Below are 19,995 nucleotides of genomic sequence, written 5' to 3'. Positions count from 1 at the left end.
AGATGCTCTTGCAGGCCTTTCAGCCTGACCAGGACGCCTTATGGGTTGATTCTGAGGTCAGAGTGTTATTTACTGGGAAAGTCATTCTAGAAGTCTGCTTTGCAGACTGCTTCCCACATTGTGGGCAATTTATTTGTCAAATTTGGACCAAAAGTCAAATATGAAAAAAAAATTTTTTAGATTTCTTATTTGAATTTGATTTTCAAAAATTAATAAGTGATTAATAACAACTGTCAGAACAGTCTAAAGATCTATCTTTTTAAAAAATCATCTATTTGAAATGCAGAGTTACAGAGACACAGGGAGACACAGAGATAGATATCTTCCATCTGCTGTTTCACTCTCAAAATGGCCACAAGAACCAGGGCTGATGCAGGTGGAGTCCAGGAGCCAGGAACTCTGCAGGTTTCCCATGTCAGTGGTTTCTCCAGGCACATTAGCAGGATTAGATGGAGCCAGAAGCTTCATCTGGGTCTCCCACATGAGCAGCAGGGGTCCACACACTTGGGCTATCCTCTGCTACTTTCCACAGGAGATCAGCGTGTAGCTAGATTAGAAGTGGAACATCTGGGATTTGAACCAGTGCCCATAAGGATGCTGATATTGCAAGTGGTGGCTTAATCCCTTGCACCACAGAGCCTGCCCCCTAAGGATCTCTGGATCTGCTTTCAAGTTTTGACAAATTGTCAAATTTATTTCAATCCAAATGTTCAAGGAGAGAGTAAAACGTTTTTTTTTTTTTTTTTTTCACGATCTAATGTTAGAGTGAACACAAATTCTTAAAAAGGATTTTGTGCTAGGTTTTTAAAGTAACATGACAGAAAAAAAAACCTAAGAGACAAAAATATGGAGAGGAAGAAGTAAATCTGCTCTAAAGGGAAAAAATAAGAATTCTCAAAATACAGGCATTCAATTTAAGAGTCTTATTTAGCTCCTGGGATGAGATTTAAGCCACTCCCCTTCTGTCACAGCCTAGTCTTAATACTGCTCAAAGAAATAAAAACAGTTGAAAGTGTCATCTCAGGGAAAAAAACTTGATAATTTTATATTTTATAAACATATAATAATGTAAATATAAGTATATAAATATTATTTTATATTTTATAATTCATCTAGAATTCTGTACATGTCAGTCAATACAACCACAACTCAATCTTTCTCTTACTCCTATTTAACCACTTCTGAGTGCTTAAATGTATCCTCAACAGAATTAAAGACAAGGAATCGTCATGGCCTGCCCTGTGTTCCCTCCCCACCAAGTAAGTATAGTGAATTTTTATACTCGTTTCCCGCACAATGTGACCTGAGTGGAAGACAGGGTCTTTACCAAAGTAACTGAGTTGAAATGAAAACATTTGAACATGCTAAGACTGGTGTCCTTGTGAAAACGGGAACTCTGGTTACAGCAAGACAGGCACACAAGGAAATGCCTTGTGACGATGAAGGCAGAAATCTGGGTGATGATTTATAATAGCAATGCCAAGAGCCATGGCCATCACCAAAACCCAGGAAGAGAAAAAGAAGGGTTTCTCCCTGCTGGTGTCAGAAGAGTCAATATGTTTTGATTTTGGACATCTCAGCGTCCAGAACTGTGAGAAAATAGATTTGTGTTGTTTAAACCACATGGCTTGTGGTGCTTTGCTAGGACAGACCTCAGAGAACACAGAAGGATCATTAAATAGTTAGGAGTTGGCAGATTACAGCTCAATTCCTGAGAAGGTAAAAAAAAAAAGAACTTAAAGAAGTGACTAAGAGAAGTACTCTTGGCATGGTAGAATTTGATTAGTCAGTTTAAACCTACATGAATAGCTACATAACCCAGGTCCTTGAATAAGAACACCATGCACATATTCAAAAGTATAATGTTCAGGCCAGCGCCGAGGCTCACTAGGCTAATCCTCCACCTTGCGGCACCTGCACACCGGGTTCTAGTCCCAGTCAGGGCGCTGGATTCTGTCCCGGTTGCCCCTCTTCCAGGCCAGCTCTCTGCTGTGACCAGGGAGTGCAGTGGAGGATGGCCCAGGTGCTTGGGCCCTGCACCCCATGGGAGACCAGGAGAAGTACCTGGCTCCTGCCATCGGATCAGCATGGAGCGCCGGCCGCAGTGCACCGGCCGCGGTGGCCATTGGAGGGTGAACCAACAGCAAAGGAAGACCTTTCTCTCTGTCTCTCTCTCACTGTCCACTCTGCCTGTCAAAAAAAAAAAAAAAGTATAATGTTTAGTACTTTGAAAAACAGCACCAAACCAGCATTTTTGTGGAGTTGGTGACTTCCTGCTATATGTGGACATCTCAGAGTGTGGTCCTGGGCTTTGTGCATCGTGGCCACTTAGAAGGAGCCTTAACATGCAGTTTCCAGGGTCTCTCCAGACTCACTGCATCAGAATGCCTATGGGTGGGGCAGCTTCTGTTACATAAGGATGAGAATTCTTGGAGCGGGATATTCTATTAAACCATGTTTCCATTTTTAACCATTCTCAGATATCTTTGTTCACATTAAGTTTGAGAATCCTTGTTCAGTATTTACTCGACTATCATGTTTTCCTTCTGACTATGGTAAAATTAAAATTGTCCCACTAACGTGTGACAATAGCAGTTTCTGCAGTATGAAGCATGATTATTTCAAGGTCATGTAGTGAGAACATTTATGCTGGAAGGGAGGAACTTTCTCAGGAATAATGCACACAGTTTACAAGAAAAATAATGCAAATGTATAAAGACAAAAGTAAGTAAATCTGTCCTGTAAAGCTTCTCCTTTTATAGCCTCTTCTAATCCCAGGTTGCTTCTTTCAATACCTTACATCTACAGTTTTCATGTACCAGTGTTTCACCAGGGCTTTGATTCTGAACGGTGTTTGTGGGCAGGGACCCTGTCCTTGCTCGTGACGTATTTGCATCTCCCTGGAGTTGTCCACCCAGTCTATTGCATGCCACAGACACATTTAAAAAATTGCAACAATCCTTGCTGGTAATGAGGAGGAAAATCAGATACACGAATGCTGTTGGGATAGAAAGGGGTGATACTTGAGCACATGTTGAATTGGAATCTCACCTATGGCTGGAATGAAAATGAGTCACAGGGCCAATGATCAGACTGTGAATGTATTGCTCTCTGCCAACTCCTGAAGATAATTTTTCAAATGACTGTCTGCATTTTATTAAGATTGATGACTTGGAACAGAAACCATAATTGATTACATTCTACAACCAATCTCTGTTACTCAAATAAGGGAAAGTGTAGCAATAAGTATATAAATTTTGTCTCAGAAATGAAGATAAATTAATGTAAATGAATAAAGGTGAAGCAGTGATGTAATAGCTATGTCTAATTTATTATCCATGCTGTTGTAAATCTGACAAGAAATACAAAAATTATTTGATTTTTTTTACAACTCACCAAACAATAATATTTTAACTGTTGGTTGTACAAAATCTTGCTTTTCTATAATAGTCATTGGAAACAGCACAGTTTTTTTAATTCCAAAAAAGAAAATATTTAGGAAGGGCTCACTGCTCAAAATTTCTAGGATTTTATGTTTAGGAATATCCTAGTGCCAACATGGATAGTACTGCTCCTAAACCAAGTTTTTCCTAAGCCCCCTTATCTTCTGTCTCATGTATTGTTTAATTATTCATCCATTAACAGACTGTTCTGATCCGGGCATTGTCTGAGCTGAATGAGGTGGGAGTTTAGAAGCAGATCAGAGGTGCTTGAACAAAGTTGGACTTTTATAACCAGGTTGCTTTCCATCCACAATTTCATGCTAGGATCCGTCTGTTCTACAGGCAAGAAGATACCCATAGAGTCTGATAACAGCACAGAATTCACTTATGGAAATGCAAGAGGACCCCCATGGAAGGCGAAGGTAGAGGAAAACAGGTCATTGGGCTGCAGGTCTAGGAGACACTCCCAGATCCTCCTTGCGAGCTAGTATACCATCTGGCTCTTCATAACCACCTTTCCCGATACTTACCTCACAGATGCTATTCGCAAAGTGTCGGTAACTTCATCCATAACCCGACAACTTTATCTCAGTGTGACTTTGAATTGAAGGATAAGAAAGGGTACAGTCTAGTGTTTCTGAGTATCTTCATTTGGATGGTCGCAGGGAAATCCAAAATACCTCTGACTTTGAAGGTTCAGAGTACCTTCTAAACACTGTATTTCAATTCAGTGAAGGGATGAGCATCAAGTGAGTAATCTGTAGACTCCTACACAATAGGCTGATGGCCCTCGCTCCTTATTTGTCAAGTCACTACACACACTATGTTCAGATGACTGTCTAATGGTTACCCCGAATTAAACTCAAAATTGGCATACTTATACCTATTTTAAGTTTGGACTTGTATTGGATTTTATATGAGAAATTCACTGCTTTGAATACAAAAGCAATATCCAATTAGGCACTTAGGAAAAAAGTAAGGAATCCTCCTTTGCTGAGACACTGAGTGGTGATGACTGGGGTAGAAGCAGGGGTAGGGCTCACTGTCCTAGTGCCTACAATACACTCCCATCCAGACAGAAAGTGCTGTCAAAGGGCACATTCACGGCTCTTTTGTTTTCATTATTCATGTGTGGAACAGACAATCATTATCCGTGGAACAGGGAAGTTTGGATGCTCTGTTTTATGGCCCTTTACTTTTAATGATCTCTTCACCTCTCTTAACCACTTTTAATTCTTTGCAAAAGAAACAGCTGTGGGGCAGCTTTTGCTTATTTTCCACACTGGCTATCAAGTCTGGGGAATGCCAGTGAGGGCTCATACTCTGAAGATGAGAGAACTGCGACTCACAGAGCTTGCTCACTTGTCACATCTTACAGAGACGATATATGAAAAGCTAGACCTTCCTTGCACTCAGATATTACTCTAGCAACACTTCTTCAACTCAGTCTGTCCCCAGTGCATGTGTGAGAGGTATCCCACCTGAACACAGCATAGTTCATTCTTTCACATGGACCTTTGACTAACTGCATTTTTGAGACTCTCTGGCAATTTGCTGCATTCCTGAGAGGCACTGCAGGTCAATCAAACATGCAGATACTGGGATCCTAGCTAAGGAAATTATATAACATTGCTTCTATTGTTTCTTTCAGTAAAAGTGTCTCCGGTTACCTAACGGAGCATACAAAAATTCAAGTTTTATATCAGAACAGTTTTTTTTTTTTTTAAGTTCCATACCATTTAGCTTCTGAGAAAGAATGTTTTGCCATGGAAAAGTTGCCTCAGAAAATGAACTTAAACTTTACTATTTCTGTGTGCAAAGTTCTTAATAAAACATTGAACCAGCTGCTTGGTGCATAATAGGAACTGAGTAATACACAGGGATGTTTTGAAAATGTTACCCTCTCCTCCAGAGGTTGTAGTCATGGAAACCTTCTAAGACCTTTAAATAAAATAGGCCCATTCATTTAAAGGAAAACTTTAACAGCATGTGCAAGGATAAATGTTTTATGACATAATGTAAGTGGGCTTGGAGATTTTCTCCCATGCCCTGTAATTATTTTACTTTCCCTTTTATTCTTGATAAAGAAATCCCCCTCTTATGTGTGTGGCTATTGCTTAGTGCAGTAGCTAGTGGCAGTTATACTTGCTTCTGTAGATAGTTCCCTGATGATCTGGATTTTTATTTTTACTTATTAGAGTAAAAATCGCACCCAACATTTTTTATTACAATCACCAATTGCTATTATATTGACAAACCTAAGCCTAATTAGTAAACACTTTGTGTCTTACTGATCCATTCTGATTTTTTGCAACATCAACTATTCAGCAAAGAAAGAACAGAGGAATAAGTGAGTTCCTGGGAAATTCTCAAAGTCGTAGAAGAGCTACCATCTGATGGCCCACCATGGCATGCTTTTAGAACTCATGTAGAGTTTCCAAACTCCAAAACAGCTCTCAGAGTCAGGTATTATGTTATCCGTCTTAGATGAGGATGCTTAGGCTCAGAGAGGTGAAGTAATTTGTTCAAGGTCACATAGATACTTAGTGGCAGAGATGGGACTTTCATATTAGATTGCAATAAAATACACCAAGCATTTAAATCAGCTTTATGACTAGCTTATATTAATATAAACCAGCTTTAATGGCTGAACCATCCCTATATAAAACTACAGTGCTGCATAACAATGTTTTTCGTGTAAATCAGCTTATTACAGTATCTGAAGCCATCTCAATTTGAGCACCTCCAGGGTCCTCCATTCCCATGATGTTCCATAGATGCATCCTTAACCCAGCTGTGACTCCCAGACCCTGCATGGCTATCTGGGACTTTATTCCCAAAAGCCAATCCCAGTAGCAGTGTCAAAAATTGGTTTTCAGCCATTAATAGGAAAAACATCTTTTGATAATGCACATAAAGTCCAAGATGCAAATAATAAATCATGTAGACATTCAGTAAGGTGTTGCTAAATGAATGGACGCCCAGATGCAGATGAGAAGTGACAGATTTCTCATTGAGTGTGATGGATAAAGAAGCAAAACCACTTGAGGTCAAATCGATAAACATGTGACTGGTAGAGAAACTAGCTTAAACACGGAGCAGGGTGTAGGGGGTGGATATTGACAGAGATAGAGAAAACGAGCAGAAAAGGATGAGAGAAGATAGAGGCGCATTTAATGGTGTGTCCCTTGCTTCCTACCTGCCCTTACTGGGTGTTTACATGACTACTAAAGGCTTTGCAGGCTGTGCTCCAAATCCCCAAGTAGAGAATTAAGCCCAACCTTAAGAGAACATTAACGGGTAATTTAGCATTGCCCCAGCTGTATTTCCAGCCTCATCCTAACTTACTCTGTTCACTGCCCTGTCTCTGTCTGGACTGCAGCTTCCTTCAGCAGCTTCCCAGGTGCCTGGGTAGCCTTCTCCAGCCCCTTTCCCCCAGCTGAGAATCATCGCTAAGTCCTTTCCTCCAGCAAATGCCTGGGAGACACGCTCACGCCCGAAAACCCATAACAACTGTCAGTTCCTCCCAAAGTAGTCCACATTCCCTTCATACAGGAACAATTCTTTGTTCTCTGTTCTCTACACTTTCAACCTCATTGAACATCCTCTACTTCCTGCCTTCCCTAGTGAATGACAGCCCAACTCCTTCTACTATGTGTTTTGACTTCTCGGTTTCAGAGCTGCGTCTTTACCATGGTTCTGGTCGCCACGGGATTGAGCATGGATGAGGCACACAGTAGCCAAATCATGAGTGTTTGAATTGACAATTGACAGTTCTGAAAGGGCTGTCACACGCCAGGATACACGCAGGCTTCCATACTCAATCAGGAGCCTCTTGGCTCTTTTTTTTTTTTTTTTTTTTTTTTTTTTTTTTTGACAGGCAGAGTGGACAGTGAGAGAGAGAGACAGAGAGAAAGGTCTTCCTTTGCCGTTGGTTCACCCTCCAATGGCCGCCACGGCCAGCGCGCTGCGGCCGGCGCACCGCGCTGATCCGATGGCAGGAGCCAGGAGCCAGGTGCTTTTCCTGGTCTCCCATGCGGGTGCAGGGCCCAAGCACCTGGGCCATCCTCCACTGCACTCCCTGGCCACAGCAGAGGGCTGGCCTGGAAGAGGGGCAACCGGGACAGAATCCGGCGCCCTGACCGGGACTAGAACCCGGTGTGCCGGCGCCGCAAGGCGGAGGATTAGCCTAGTGAGCCGCGGCGCCGGCCTCAGGAGCCTCTTGGCTCTTTAAACCATCAGGAAATAGAGTTTCAGGGAAGTAATTTACTAAAATAAAAATAGTAGCATTAGAATCAGAATCCTAACCCAGGCTTTCTAAATCACATGACCCTTTTGCTCCTGTATTAAGTTTTTCTAGCAAGAGAAAGAAAAAGCCAGTTAAACAAAGTAAAAAAAAAAAAACAAACAAAAAATACAAAAAAAAAAAAAAGCCCTGCTAATATGAGCCAAAAATATATCCAAGTCCGCAGCCCCACTGAGCCACACGTTGGCCCTAGGCCAGCCATGTACAGCTGAGTTCTGTGGTGAAACATCTGGAACTCTAAACAATCGGCTGCAATGACCAGAGAGATTACTGATGCTCAGAACACTGACCCAGGATAAATGAAATATCAGGTCTCATCTATTAAATATGCCGTGCTTTAGGAGGTGGAGAACTGCACAACACACCGCTGACTGTTTTTAGTTCACTAATCTGCTCTTCTGATTGTACAGAAGTTAAACAGTCCAGAAAAAGTGGAATCAGTGAGTACCAAACTTAATTCCTACTACTCTAAGTATTTTAATAGTTCTTTTTTTCATCACACTCTAGGCCAAAAGGAATACAAACAAGTTGCATTTATGAAACAATTATGCTGAAGCAACTTAATAAGCATTGATTGTCTAACAATGGAGCCGCCTACTGAAAAAAATCAATACAATAATGTTTTTATTTCATTCTTCAATAGGCATAATTACTAATTGGATGTACACTCCTACTGGACACTGTACAACTTCTTATACCTTAGAATTAAATTGTATAATACGCTATCCTTATTTCCTACTCTTTTATTTTTTATGTAGTACTTGTGTTTATCATATTAATTGTCCAAACAACAACAACAAAAGGAAACACAACACCAACAACAATGAAAACAGGTTGCAAAGACAATGGTAAAGCTGAAGAGAGCAGAGCCTGATCTCATATAAAAGCTATCCATTACTCCAGGCTAATCATTTACACAGTGGCTGGTGGCTGCTGTGGACCTCTGTGCTTCCTCCAATGTTTAAAATAGCCCATGGAATCAGGAAGAGCTCGCCGTGGGATACCTAAGTACACAGTTTTAGAACTTTGGATATCATCATTTTGTAAATAAATTTACAACAATGTAAATTACACAAGTAATGTTAACACATTTTATTTCTTAGTCAAGTTCTATATTTAGTATACCTATGGAAACATAATGATATGGAAAGGTTTATAAATCAGAAATCTATAGCTTTGGTAATTTTTCAGAAGGTGAACACATGTATGTAATTAGCAACTTTATCATTGACAACACCCATGAAAACCCCTCACTTCCCATATCTGGGCACTGCTAATTTCCTCTCTAAAATTAACCACTCTCCTGACTTCTGCCATAGTCAGATTTGCCTGGTTACAAATAAAAGGTACTGTTTTGAAACACAGCCATTTTCTACTTGCAGTGAACAAAATAGTTGTTTCCTGTTCACCTTTCCCTCTTAGCCACTGTAAAGTAGCCATGAATATTGGCAGATCCATTCCAAATTTGTCTGAGAGTCCATGATGGACTTCTTATCTGAACCTAAATCAATAGCTCCCTGTCCATAGTCGGCAAATGATCTAAAACGACCCAATCAAAGAAAGACCTCAGAAATTTCTTGCTTCTGTTTTCCCTTTTATAAACAATGTTACCCTCTCTCTGAGCTGCTACAGAGGGCAGGTGACCCCAGGAGCTTTTGTTAATAATCTTGCAAATGGAAGCTAAGGGAGTCTTGGGGCAGAGCCAACATCACAGAAGGCAGATTGGTAAAAATGAGAAATAGTATCCAGCATTGTATAAAACAATTGTGTCATGGCTAGACTTCATAATTTTGTGAACCAATAAATTCTCATTTTATGTAATTCAAGTTTCGATTTTTAAACTTACATGCTTAATAAATCACAAGAGCAGTTAAATATCAGCTAACTTGAAAGTTCATGATAGAAAACAACCCCATTCCCCAAGTGAGAAAACTAGAATGTAATTTTCTCAACAGGAAAGAAAATGCTAGTGAACTGAAATTTCCATTTGAGAGGAAAAATCAGCCAAGCCAGCTTTTGCAAAAATTACTTCATCTTTCTAAGTCTCAGTGATTAATCCTCCACTAATGCCTCTTCCAAAAAAAAAAAAAAAAAAAGGAACATAAACAGACTAAGAAAAAATTGGGGTGCTTTTTGATGATTTCAAATAACTATGTTTAGTACAACAGTTCAGCTGCAATAGGCAAATTTCTTTTAACAGACTTGCATTTTCAAAGCTAAATTCTCTTGCTGTCTCTGTCTTGCTAATGCAGTTTTCCATTTACCTATAATCTGTGCAGAATGGGGATATTTGAGGTGGCATTTCCTTGACATTTCTGTCCTACGATAATCACCCTCTTTAATTGTCTCTTCCTCATTTGCACAGTAGAGCTGACATCTGATTTTCATCATAACCCCATGGAGCTGGAAATGTTACTAACAGCATCCAAAAAACACTGCTAACAAAGACAGTTGTGCTAATGCTTTTAAAAGGCCAGTGCAAAGGATGATTTTTTTTTTCTGAAAAATTAGGTCATCTGCATATTTGGTAAAATAGAAAGGGATGGCTTTTAAATTAAATACTAAATGGTTTTTCTAAGCATTTCAATAGGGTAAGCATAGGGCCAGACCACAAATGCATCTTTGATGTTACCATGCTGATAACATTGGAATCCATTAGACATTCATGGGAAACAACGATAATTATAGAAGATGTCAGACCTACTTTCAGAGTATCTGTGTAGAAATGAATAAATTCTCTCTTTTCAGGCCACTAAGGGGTATTGCTGTAACAGAAGCATGAAAATATCTTTAATGGTTGAGCCCTCCCTGGAGGACAAAAATCACTTTCTCCAGCACTGAAAGCCCTCACTTTGTCACTCACCACACCTGCCACAAAGGATGGATCTGTTCCTGGTGAAAGGGCCAATATGTGGTGGAATGGCAGGCAGAGGAAGCAGAGAAGAGAGCCAAAGAAACGTCCAGGCACCAAGGCAGCACCCACGGACAACTCTCCAGATAAGAAAGCTGTCTGCTTAGACCCTGCTTTCTTAAGCAGAGAAGAGAGGGCTATATAGCAGAGCAGGTGTGGTGAGGTCAGGAGCATGGGCTCCATAACCAGACCTCTCTCAAATCCCACCTTGAACCACTGCCAGCTGCATGGTCTCCAGTAAGATACCTGACCGTTAAGAGGCCCAGTTTTCTCAAGTGTAAATAGGAGGGAACTATTAGGACCTATGTTGATGGGAGTTATGAGAATTAAATACCTTAATATTTGTAAAGTGTTTAGAACAGTGTACAGGTTTGGTAAATAAATGAGAAAATAGAAATGAGTTTACTTTGCTTGCTGCCATTTTACCCTTTTAATTGCTCCCCAAAAGAGGAAAGAAATGCTGTACTTTCTTGATCTCGTTGCATATCTTGAACAATCAGAACAGACGTCATTATCTCAAGTTTACAGAAGAGGAAACTGAGTAAACTGGAGTTTAAGTCGCTTCCTCCAGGATACCACGATTTGCATCCACGTCCCCAGTGTTCCCAAAGCTGGTGTGCTATTTGTCTGTCTGTCTGTCTGTCTGTTCTCCCATTGCACAGCCTGACACCTAGAAGCTGTAATAGAACAGTAAAGTACTGAAGTGGATGTAAAACCAAGACATAAAAATGAAGCAGGTGTAAACAAATGCTGCACAGTCAAAGGCAAGTGTGGATAGATGCTTTCATGTGTGCCGTCACCGTCACAGTCAGTATACTCCATGGAATAACAAAGCCAGCCTGTTTATCACAACTGATTCCTAATGAAGACAGGAAGAAGAAATCCAGGGAGGAACAAGGCTGGAATTCACTTGACTGGCAATGATGAGTCATTTACTACAAGCAAAGGGGAAAGCAGAACCAGAAAAGGCATCAGAGATGCAGGAACGTCCAGCTTCCCAAATAAACTGTCAGTCAACATTTAATTGTTGGCTGCAGGGAAAACAGCTGTCACTATCAGTACTAAGGTAACCAATGCCATTTTAAAGGATGTTTTGCTACCTAGAAATGCCAAGACTCATGGTGTTACTGCTACTATTTATAAAGAATGCAAGGATTAATTATCTGCAAGTAATGCCATCTCATTACTTCCAGCATTCTGTAGTGGAAAATACACCCTGTTATTTCATAAACAGATAAATGTGCAATGAAGTCTAATTTAATTAGGTAAAACTGCAAAAGAATGAGATAGTTTTTTCCTAATAATTTAAGTTACCTAAACAACAAGTATAGATCTACTATATTTATGCAGATTTAATAGAAAAATGACAAAAAAAAAAAAACAGGGATAGCAAACATTCTGAGTTTTTGGTTAAGGGAGTGTTGCCATTTCTTTCCATTTCTTTATTTTATTTTTTTTATTTGAAAGGCAGAGAGAGAGAGAGAGAGGGAGAGACCGAGCAAGCACACATTTCTGGCTGCTGGTTCATCCCCAAATACCTGAAATATCCAGAGCTGAGCAAGGTCTAAAACCAAGAGTTGGGAACACAATCCAGGTTTCTTATGTGGGTGGTAGGAACCCAGTTGCTTAAGCCATGATCCCTGCCTCCTGGGGTCTCTATTGACCTGAAGCTGGAATCAGTGCTGGAGCCAGGAATCAAACCTAGGTACTTTGATAGGGGACATGGATATTTTAACCATGTGGCTAAATGCTCACTTTGAGAGTGTTTTTAAGAGTCTCTGTATATATAAGAATATAAATAAGTCTATTTTAAGTGAGAAAAGCGCTAAAGTTTAAACTAGAGCACCATAATGATTTTTATATACTTCCTGTTGGAAAGCAATTGATACAAAAATATTTTTCATGGGCAGATTTGTATTTTATTTGTTAAAAAATTCAGGACCTTTGATGAAATATCTACCTTATCAAAAACATCTCTTAGGAGCTCCAAATATATTTGAAAGCATTTGATGAAAGAGAGAAAAGTATGTTCTATAGAAAAACTCTCCTCCCCTGTCAGGTACCAAGAAGCCATTAGGTTGGGTTAACACATTACTGTGTAACCCCTAAAGTTTATTTTTTTTTATTTCATTTTCCATCCTTTTATTTAAGGTATACAAATTCCATGTATTTATATACACAAATTCAGGAACACAGTGACTCTTCCAACCCTACCCTCCATCCCACCGGCACTCCCACCTTTCATTCTCCTTTCCTATTCCCACTCAATTTTTAACCCTTAAAGTTTCATTTATGTCTCACAGTACAGGGAAGAATTCTAAAGGAATAGAGGAAAGACAAAGATTTTTTGAACAGATCGATTTAGATATGCAGTATGCTGTGAATGTATGTCCCCAAAATCATATGTTGAATCCTATTCATCAATGTGATGACACTAGGCTGCAGGGCCACTAGGAAGTGGAAATGAGGGGTTCCTCCTATAAATCCTTTCAAAAGGATTAGTGTCCTCAAGAATGTCCCCAGAGAGCTGTGCTGCCCCTTCCACCATGGCAGAACATGGCCAGAACGTGCATCTACGACCCAAGAATCAGGTACGAAATCTTCCAGGACCTTGATTTTGGGCTTCCCCACCTCCATAACTGATGGAAGCGAATGTCTTGTTTCTTAAGTGACTCAGTCTGTAGTACTTTACTATAGCAGCACAAATGAACTAAAACTTATGACAGGGATGGAAAATTATGGTGGGCATCACGGAGATCCTGGTAAAGGGTGGGAGAGAACTTGCCGCAGTGAAAGGATTAACTCAAAATTATTTCATTCAAATTAAGATCTCCAAGGGTCAACTGGTGGTTAAGAATGCTCTCCAGGAGAAAAACACATTCCGATTCTTCACCAAATAGGGGTTGAAAAAGAGATGGAACAAGCTTGCTCCCGCATTAACCATGGCAGCAGGAGGCTATCTGCTGGTGAAAGGGATGAGGTTAAATCAGAAGAGTGAACCTTGAGGGAGCCCACCTTGTGTTCTGTCGATTCTGCTACCATGGCCACTTCTTCTCCTGATTTGCAGGATCTCAGTAGGGTAAAGGTGACTGGCAAGGAGACAGCATGGCCTCAGGTTCAGAAGAATCTCATCACTGTCCAGTGCTGTCACTGAGAGAAAAAGTGACTGACAATTGCTGAATTACTCTCTCTCTCTCTCCTTTTACTTATTGGAGTAATCATACAATTTGTCATAAAAACTCTTTTTGAGAAGTACTGCTAATAATAATTATTGTAACAACAGGATTAAGAGGTTGGACCAACTTTCCTAATTCTAATGCTTATTTTATGTAATTTGGTTCCATCAGTGTTATTGAACACATCAAATACATATTTCTAATTAATACATGTTTTTAAATTGTGTCATTCTATTTCACATAGCAGGTTTAAGTCTAAAGTACTTGATTGTTTTCAATACTACATTCATTCTCAAAGTGAATTCTCAAAATATTAAGGTTTGATACTATGAAATGTTTTAAAAATGTGCCACAGCATGAGATATGATTACAAAAGAGAATTTCTAGCAAGGCTTTGAATACTGTAATACACTTGCATGAGGGTGTGCACATCCTGCCACCTAGCAAAGAGATGAATTAAAATGCAGCATCTTTTTATAAGGATGTCTAATTTGCAGAATTTTCTATAAAAATAGATCACAACAATTCATATATCATCTAAAAGTGCAAATTTACATTTTAAAGGTGTTTGAGAGCTAGACATGCTATATCTCAGGAAAAAAATTAAGAAACTGTGCTATAGAGACAAAAAGCTCTGTACTCGTTTTGCTTGAAATTTCCTGTAGATGTGGTTGGGCCTCTCTGTCTTGGAGAACGGAAAGAAAAATCAGACAAAGAAAACTTCACTTATTGTCTAAACTAATTCTCTATTATGCACAAAAATACACAAAGCTCTAAAGGCTCTGAGTTATTCCACCCAGATTTCAAGCAAGGAGATGGACAAGCTGGAACGAATGTTTTCCTGCACGCAGACACGTTACAGTCTCCCTCAGTGTCCTGGGGCAGTGGTTTCAGAACCCATTCGTGTACCGAAGCTGTACCTGCTCAAGTCCCTTATATAAGACACACACGCATCCTTCCTTATGCTTTAAGCCATCTCTAAACTACTTACAATGCCTAACTGCAAATGCAGCCTAAATAACAGGTATACTATATTGTTCAGGGAATAGTGACAAGAGGAACATCAGTACATATTTAGTACAGATGCAAGTTTTACCAAATATTTTTGATTCACGTTTGGTTAAGTTGACATTTCCAAAATACATGAATAAGCAAGGCCCATTGTACTTAAGACACACCTGACTTGCTTGGGTTGGATAATGTTGTACAGAAGCTCTACTATGCATGGACATTCTATTTAAAAATTCCTATGGCCACAATCACCCCAGATGCCAAACAATGTATACCAATTGATTGCTGCCAACAGTTGATATGAGTAGCTGTTGGTGTGATTGTCTCCTTGAAGTAACAAATAAAAAAACTGGCAAAAAGACTATCAGAACTAACTTGCTAGATTCAATAATGAGTGCAGCTACTCATTACCCAAATATTCTACCCCTACAACCCTCCAAACCAGCACCATCATCCGTATTCAGAAATCAACCCACAGTACAACAGTATTTCTACATCTTTATACTAGAATTATAAAATGTCCTATTAAATATTGAATTATTTTTGGAAGATATTTCACTTTCTACTATTAAAATATTTCTACTTCTTTGCAATTAAAATTCAAGTCTTTGGTTAATTCTAAACTCTAACTGAAAGCAAATTTTAAATATTTAAAGTAGATGTGATCCTTGTTAGGAATAAGATAATATAATATATAGTGAATTCAATCATCCAAATAAAACATTTAGTGTCTTTTATTATTAGCTCTGAGTCTACCCACAAATGTAGAAATGGCAACCCAGTTAACTGTGTTTCTTGTGGGCAATTCACATTGCTTTCCTGGCCTTCGTTGCCACTAGTTGGACTACTTTATTTTTATGAATTAAGGAATTTACCCTAAAGTTTTTGCTAGGTGGTCCTAAGGTAGCATTGAGGGAATAATTTTTTCATTTTTCTTAAGAAATATTTTTATTTGCTTAAGAGCAGAGGGAGAGAGAGGGAGATGGAGGGAGAGTTTTTGCATGTACTAATTCACTCCCCCAAATATCTAAAACAGCCCAGGCTGTGCAACATCAGAGTCAAGAGCAGTGAACTCATTTGTGGTCCCATACATGGATGGAAGGACCCAGCTAATTGAACCAGCACCTGTGGCCTCCCAGTGTGTGCATTAGCAGGAATGTTGGACGCGGGAATGAAGTCCAGACTCCAGACTCAAACTCAGGCACCCTGATGTGAGACGCAGGCAACTGAAGGGACATCTTAACTGCTACTCCAAACACCTACCACAGAATAAATATTTCGAAAGACTCAACCTCAGGGCTGGGATAAGCCATTTCTGGATTGGCATCAATGACGTAAAATTAGACAAGGACTAGGTCTTGGCTAAAGATGGGTCCTCCCATGCCCACCTGTCCCATATCCATAGGGAATTACCTGAGTTTCTCCTAAGAGCAGCACTTAAAGGCAGGAAGCCACACACTTGACATCATCTGTGGATGATCTAGGCCTACTGTGTCATCATAGTTGCCTATGCTTTTGAGTCAGAGAGATATATATTCAAAACTAGGTTTGCCACTTTCTCCTGTGATCTCAGAATCATTACTTAATTTCTTTGAGCCTGTTAGTCCACCCATATGTAGTTGAAATAGTATCCCCAACTTCACAGCATTGCCCTGGGGACACAGCAAGATAACGTGTGTAAAGTAACCGCTGTGCAACAGGTGCTCAAAAATGTACCTTTTATGTTATTTCCATAAAATACTTGGAAAATAACCTCCAAGATTGGCATTGTGATGTTTTTTTATTTTGTATCTTTCACACCTTTGATAAATTAATTGCATAAACCACTGACTAAAATATCATATTTTAATTATAAATTTTCTAAGAACTGCACATGAATTCAATATGTCAGCTATTATCACCATGAACATTAAGAAAATATAGATGAACAGGGCTGGTTGTTTGGCATACAATTAAGATGTCGCTTAGTACACCTGCATCCCATATTGCGGTGCCCGGGTTCAAGCCCTGGCTCCACAGCTAATTCCAGCTTCTGTCCCATGCCTACTCAGGGAGGCAGTGGTGATGGTTCAAATAGTTGGGTTCCTGACACCCGTGTAGCATATAACATATTTGCATTGATTTATTAGCTTGTGGCTTTGGCCTAGCCTAGCTACAGCTATTACATGCATTTTAGGAGTTAGTGAACAGAAGATTTATGTCTGTCTGTCACTTATTCTCTTTGAATGGTTTCTAATAAATAAATAAAATATTTGAAAACATACAGATAAAACAAGTTTTACTCCCTCTCTCCATTTTCAAACAATCTGGTACCTGATTTTCAGTCTGTTCAATGAAGGGAAACTCTATGGAATTATCCTTCTTTGAATGTCATTTACATATAAATGAATGAAATACATTTTATTCAAACTCATTTCCAGCTACACTTTTTAAAAATGCTATTATTTCACTATCATTTAACCAATGTAAACCAATAGTATCAACAAAGTCTAAGAATCATCAACCTATAAAATGTAATGTTCTTATAGGTAGACACCTACTTTAAGAGGTAGACAGAATCTGTATTCCCTAAAAAAAAAAAGGCTTAAAAAAACAAACCATGGGCCAGTGCCGTGGTGCAGAGGGTTAAGCCAGCATCCCATGTGGGTGCTGGTTCAAGTCCCATCTGCCCCACTTCTCATCCAGCTCCCTGCTAATGCACCTGGGAAAGCAGTGGAAGACGGCCCAAGTCCTTGGGCCCCAGCACCAATGTGGGAGACCTGGAAGAAGCTCCTGGCTCCTGGTTTGCTTCTGGCCCATCTACAGCTGCTAAGGTCATTTGGGGAGTGAACCAGTAGGTAGGTGTGTCTGTCTCTCCTCTCATTCTCTCTTTCTTTCTGTAACTCTACCTTTGAAATAAGTAAATAAATATTTAAAAAAGTAAAACATGACAAATTGTGTTGCAGATCTGATCACAAATTTTTTAGAAAAAAAAATTTTATTTGAAAGGCAGACTTACAGAGAGGCAGAGGCTGAATATTTATATGTGAGAGAGAAGAGTCTTCCATCTGCTGGTTCACTACTCAGATAGCCACAACAGCCAGTGCTGAGCCAATCCAAAACCAGGAGCTTCTTCCAAGTCTCCCACATGGGTGCGGAGACCCAAGGACTCTGGCCATCTTCTATTGCTTTCCCAGGCTATAGCAGAGAGTTGGGTTGGAAGTGGAGGAGCAGGACTCAAACCGCTACTCATATGGGATGCTGGCACTGCAGGTGGCAGCTTTACCTGCTACACCACAATGCCGACCCCGGTTCACCAAATTTTAAGGTAATACTTTTTGTCAAACAGACCTGAGTTGTGAAAATATTACAATTATATATAAGCAGGCAACACTATAAAATCTGTATAATCTATAATAAGAAAAGCACAAAAATACTCTATTCTTAAAAATCTAAATTCTTATAAGTTGCACTGGGCTGTGGCTGAACTGATTTTGTAGGAGTAGGAAAGCCATTCATTCAAAATGAGAAAATTAACTTCATCAATAAACCACGTTAGTACTCAAGAGTGTACTCAGAACTGGACATGAACTCAGTTTTCAGTGAAACAAAGATTATCTTAGGAATTTGTTTTACAGAGGATTGTCTAGTCCTACATAAGCAGAGAGTTTACTTTTAATAACCTTCTAAAAGGGCTTTACCTCTAAACAGATGTGTAAGACATTGAGAGTGTTTCCAATTTATCTTTGTTAGTGTAATTTTTAAGTTAGGTTAATTAAGCAAACTGATAGAATTCTCTGTGTGTGTAATTTCTATCAAAAATGGTATGTATTTGAATTTTATGATCTTTACACAATTCACTATATCATCATGTTAAATCATTTCTAAACATCAAAAACTTAACATGATATTAAAGGGTCTATGGACCATGTGTTAAGATGATTGCATTCCTAAAATGCAGAAAAAATCTCATTATTTCAGTATCTTGCTGTGTTTCAGTGAATCATCAGCATTAATCATAGATGACATATTCCTAATGCATTAGTCCTGTCCTTCATGGTATAAGAACATCTACCAAGGAAATAGCTTTTTCTCTGTTGAAAAAAATTCCATATTTCAGTTGGAAAAACCTGAAAATAGGTGTTTTTCATCTTTATCTATGGTTCTTCCTGCAGCTCCAAATGAAATCCTGTAAAATTCTCTGCATGTATTTTTTGAGTCATTACTATTCAGTTGCTGATAAATATTACTCAAAATATAAGCTGAACAAGCACAAGAATTTTGATGCAGCTTAAGTATATTAAAGTAGAATAAAATGGCATGCCAGTTTCCCATTTTCTCCAAAAAATCTTGTCAAAATTTATCTCCAAGTTATTTTGTCGAAATAGTTACTTGATAGGTCTTGCCATTTTCATTCTTCCTACCACACTGGGAAGAATTCATAAGATACTGAACTGTTATCTGAGGTTAGGTTTAGAGCTGTGATTCCCAATAACTGATCTCTGTGGAGAAGGAAGACACAGGAAGCAGAGAAACACCCAGTTTCAAGGTTAGGAAATTAACTGATCCTGGAGAAAGAACTGCAAATCCCATTTGATATTTAAGGATTCTTGTTTGGTTGCTTGAACATCAAGTTGACCATCATTTAGCTCTGTATGAGATTATTTGACCACTGTTATCCAGGGAAATTGCACTCATTATTAGACATTGTACATATCTTTTAGCTTTCTCTGAGGGTTTTCACTTGATAGCACTGATACATAATTTTTGCTATATGTGTTTCCTTTGCTTTCTTTTCAGGGAAAAAAAAAAAAAAAAACGAAATCTTTTCTGTTGGTCGATTCCACCTCTTGGCAACACCTACCGAGGAGCCTAGAAGTAATAATAGTTCAATTACTTTAATGGTTATTAAATCAACAGCAATCTCACACTGCAAACCTAAATGTCTTTCCATGGACATTCTAACTCAACAAGTCACAATTACAACCCCTCCCCAATTGGTGTATTGTGCTTGGTTAAAATATTTATAGGAACCCGAAAGTAAGATATATTCTGAATCAAAAGAATGGGAAGCTGCGAGTCAAGTTAAATAGGTCTTTTGTTACTGCTTTTATTGCTGAATTTCCAAAAACTTTTAAAATAAGTCTTGGAAAACATTTTATAAGGACA

The 19,995-nt window shown here is 39.0% G+C and overlaps 1 protein-coding gene and 1 long non-coding RNA gene across 3 annotated transcripts in view; one reads left to right on the top strand and one right to left on the bottom strand.

Annotated features, from left to right (window-relative positions):
* Positions 1-19,995, bottom strand: part of FGF14 (fibroblast growth factor 14) — a 712,599-nt gene that overhangs the window by 268,676 nt on the left and 423,928 nt on the right. The window contains exon 1 of one of the 2 annotated variants that reach the window (XM_051850463.2): positions 13,676-13,837. The exons of the other annotated variant lie outside the window; for it this stretch is intronic. The gene's annotated coding sequence lies outside the window, so the exon portion shown is untranslated. Of the gene's footprint in view, positions 1-13,675; positions 13,838-19,995 lie in introns of those variants that run through there. 2 annotated transcript variants of the gene reach the window in all.
* LOC127492096 (uncharacterized) lies at positions 2,587-10,635 on the top strand. The gene is made up of 3 exons (XR_007921133.2): positions 2,587-2,724; positions 3,786-3,865; positions 10,498-10,635. It is a non-coding gene; the product is annotated as an uncharacterized lncRNA (long non-coding RNA).

Source organism: Oryctolagus cuniculus, chromosome 9, assembly GCF_964237555.1.
Source record: "Oryctolagus cuniculus chromosome 9, mOryCun1.1, whole genome shotgun sequence".
Lineage (NCBI taxonomy): Eukaryota > Metazoa > Chordata > Mammalia > Lagomorpha > Leporidae > Oryctolagus > Oryctolagus cuniculus.
This window is presented reverse-complemented; position numbering and strand designations above follow the sequence as displayed.